Here is a 4,701-nt window from a genome sequence, read left to right as displayed (position 1 = left end):
GGTGGATGAGGTCACAATATTTACTTCCTTGTTTCAAGACAAAAAAGATAGATTAGAAGATTAATGTAGAGTTCAAATATGCTGAATATAATTCAGGAGCATTTTTCTAGAAAAGGAAAAACATTCTGAATTCTCAGATTACCGTAAATAATTAAACACTCCCTTTTTGTGTTTCTATATTTATTTATTTTTTCACTTAAGCATCTTGGCCTGGAAAACCTGTGAAACAAGAATAAGTTAGTTTGGCCTGACTCTTGTTTGTAAAACACTACCATATTGTGAAAGTGCCACAACACTACCGTATTGTGAAAGTGCCACAACACTACAGAATTGTGAAAGTGCCACAACACTACCGTATTGTAAAAGTGCCACAACACTACAGAATTGTGAAAGTGCAACAACACTGCCGTATTGTGAAAGTGCCACAACACTACAGAATTGTGAAAGTGCCACAACACTACCGTATTGTAAAAGTGCCACAACACTACCATATTGTGAAAGTGCCACAACACTACCGTATTGTGAAAGTGCTACAACACTACTGTTTTGTAAAAGTGCTACAGCATTATAGTAAAAACATGTAGAACCAATCTCCAGAGGAGTATAAAATCTGATTTTGACGACATTGATGTAGAAATGGCAGCAGGTGCAACACATTTATTTTTATTTTTGTATTTATATTTCAAATGTTATAATTAACCTTCAGACTTGTTGTGAATGTGAGCTTGAGTTGATGTTAAGAGTCAAGATTTACAGCATTGTTTACAATGTAACAGGTTCTGAAGTTCACCTTCACATAATATTTTTTTCATCATCCAAATAGGTGAGGGGTGATGAACTAGTGGTTAAAGCTTGTCACACCAAAGACATGGGTTCGATTCCCACATTGGTACCATATGTGAAGCCCATTTCAGGTGTTCCCTGCAGTGATATTGCTAAAAGCTGCATAAAACCATACTCAAACAGGAGACTTTCCCTACTCAGACGAGATGACATGATCTGGTTTGACACATGTTTGGCCTGTTGGCTGAGTGCTGCGTTTTGTTGAATTGCTTTCTTTGTCCATGGGTCATTCATTTTAATTCCCAAATTTTCAGATTTATCTGTGGTCTGTCAGTACCATAATAATAATATTATTATGCATGTTTAGTATGTGTCCTCTCCATGTGTGTGTAGGGGCACGGGTGGCCCAGTTGTCAAAGTAGCCGCGAGTTGCGTCCCTTGGGCACGCCAGAAACCTATGATTGTGGGTTCGAATCTGGATTCGCCCCGAATATGTCTCTGGGTTTGTCAGCACCATACCTGTGCTCGTGGGTTTCACCGAAGTGGTAAACATCTAAGACCTGCATCACTTCGGGCTTTCCTCAGACATAAAGCTGACACACCGCGATATAACTGTAAATGTGTTAAAAGTGGCGTTAAACCCAACTCATTCACTCACCCTGGGGAGAATACCTGTGCCATTGGGTGTTAACAAAAAGCCTATGATTGCTGTAACTGTGTGCTTTCCTCCCAGTCATCTAAGACGCTGCACTTCGCTGTGCAGAGTTGCATAGGCACGCCAGAAACCTGCAATCTTGGGTTCAAATTCCAGTTCACCCTGATTATGTTTCTAGGTTTGTCAGCACCATACTCGTGATTGCGGGCTTCATCAAAGTGGTAAAGGCCTTAGACCTGTATCACTTGTGGAAGAAAAGCCTTATCAAGCTGACCTGTTGCGATATAACGGGAATACTGTTCAAAGCGGCATTAAACCCAACTCACCCATTCACCCCATATTAAGGTGACATGACGTAATATCATGTATTCTCTTCAGTGGTGTTAAACCAGACTTGTCTCGAGTGGCTTTGAAAATAACAATTAGCCAATCTAATCTTTTAGGTTATTGGTGCTAATGATAATACAACTTGGTTCCGTCCTACATAGTAGTAGACTGGTTCTATCTCATCACTGCAAAGTCCTTGCTGCCGGTATGTACTGCTCTGCTTCTACAGTACATCTGTTGATTGGAAATACATGGCTACCAGTCCCTCCTACAGTACCGGTAATATAATAGAGTCTGATGCTGACTTTGTGCTTCAAAAGCTGTCAGTGCACATTAAAGCATATGGCAAGGTGTGGGATTGCCTTCTATAGACCCATTCCTTCAAACTGAGTGAGGTAGTCAATGAGAATACTGCAATATTGCCCAGGTAGTTATGAGAAATATACACCAGATCTGGATGTTAATCTGCACTTGTAATGTTGTACAACAATAGAACGCCAAACATCAGTAAACCCATATTAGTCTCAACGAACAAATGATGTACATGAGTTGTTTAAGGTTTTTATACAGTTTTCTTGACCTGTATGTTGTCAAGTTTGAACTTCAATTGTATCATATGGTTTGATAAATAAATCAGTGACATTGGTATAGGATACCAATATGTGCAAGTGTCCGCTCTTTCTTTTGTATAGACTTATTCTCCTTTTTATGATAATGTTTATCCTACTCTTGTCAAAGCGTATGTCAAGATGTTTATTGCGATATCTTCGTTTGTTTGTTTACATCGTACACACTCAACAATATTCCAGCTTCAAGTATGTGATGGTGGTCTGTAATAAAAAGTATTGTCCAGACAATCCAGTGATTGGCAACATGCGTATCAATCAATGTGGATTCAATGTCATGCAATGACCCAGGTCACAGAATCTGACTGCCCAGTTCATTGAGTCGCCTCGTACAACAAGCATCGGTCGCTGGGGACCTATATTCTAACCAGGAACCAGGGGTACTTTATCTCCCATCTATTGTTAAATATACCCTGCTCATATTCACAAACAAACCTTTTTCTTCGGGAATTAATATCACAATTAGCATGTCACTCGCACTGAATTTTTCTTACACATTTTGAAATCACCAACGACTCAAAATGACTGGAATAGATCTCAATTCACACTTGCAGTTTTGTAAGAGCGTGCCCTTTAATATCTATTATCAAATCACTAGACGTGGAAATGATCTTTCAGCTGGATAAAAATGCTTCCCTTCGGGTTGGATGGTATGCTTTTTGTTTTGTTTGTTGTTTAACGCCTCACTTAGCAATATTCCCGCTATGTGACAGCGGTCTGTAAATATTCAAATCTTGACCAGACAATCCAGTGACTGACATGATCATCGATCCACACAATTGGGATATGATGACATGCATCAACCAAGTCGGCAAGCCTGACCACCCAGTTACGTTAGTCACCTCTTATGACAACATCGTCGAGGGATGGTATGCAACAAAGTAGGACAAGTACTGGCGATGCTGTTTTGGTCACGGAAGACAAGGGAATGGGGCAGCTATTCATTCAAACCAATGCTATTTATAGTAGTAGACAGAAGATTAAAAAACAACCACGACATGATTCCTATCTCAAGCATTACTAAATGTAGTTTTCACATTTTTACTTATTTCTTATTGAGTGTCGGCGGATTGTAAACTATGTTTAAAACAGTCTGGCCTTTTGACAGGATGGAGACACAATACAGGGATCATCTGAGACTCATGACAGGATGGAGACACGATACAGGGATCATCTGAGATTTATGACAGGATGGAGACACGATACAGGGATCATCTGAGACTTATGACAGGATGGAGACACAATACAGGGATCATCTGAGACTTATGACATGATGGAGACACGATACAGAGATCATCTGAGACTTATGACAGGTTGGAGACACGATACAGGGATCATCTGAGACTTATGACAGGATGGAGACACAATACAGGGATCATCTGAGACTTATGACAGGATGGAGACACGATACAGGGATCATCTGAGACTTATGACAGGATGGAGACACGATACAGGGATCATCTGAGACTTATGACAGGATGGAGACACGATACAGGGATCATCTGAGACTTATGACAGGATGGAGAAACGATACAGGGATCATCTGAGACTCATGACATGATGGAGACACGATACAGGGATCATCTGAGACTTATGACGGGATGGAGACACGATACAGGGATCATCTGAGACTTATGACGGGATGGAGACACGATACAGGGATCATCTGAGACTTATGACAGGATGGAGACACGATACAGGGATCATCTGAGACTTATGACAGGATGGAGACACGATACAGGGATCATCTGAGACTTATGGATACCTGCTTAGCATGAACCGACGCGTCATCATGTTACTCAAAAGAACTTCACCCGATTCTTTCATATTACTAAACTTAATCTTGAATGGCATGACATATATAGCAATATGAAAGAAGTCATGACAGATTAAATTCGTAATATTAAAGAATCGTGTGGTCCTTAACTTCTTTTGAGTAGTATGTGAAACAAACTAACATAACTTTCCCTTATCAACCTGGAGTAGCAGTGCTTATTGCTAATGTGCTCTGTTAATTTACAAAAGAGTAAAGATATTGGTAAGATTTGGTATGTATCTTTATTACTTGTAACCCATGTGCTTCACATCCTATTCACATCATGTTCTTCAGCATCTCACCAGACACATGGAGACTGGTTGGCTGGTTTATTGATTTACGCCTCACTCAACAATATTCCAGCTATATGACGTCAGTTTGTAAATAATCAAATCTGGACCAGACAATCCAGTGATTGATATCATGAGCATCGATCCACGCAATTGGGATACAATGACATGCATCAATTAAGTCAGCGACTCTGACCACCCGAT

Source organism: Haliotis cracherodii, unplaced genomic scaffold, assembly GCF_022045235.1.
Source record: "Haliotis cracherodii isolate W230 unplaced genomic scaffold, xgHalCrac1.p SCAF_11, whole genome shotgun sequence".
Classification (NCBI taxonomy): Eukaryota; Metazoa; Mollusca; class Gastropoda; order Lepetellida; family Haliotidae; genus Haliotis; species Haliotis cracherodii.
The sequence above is the reverse complement of the archived record's forward strand: the minus strand, read 5'-3'. Positions refer to the sequence as shown.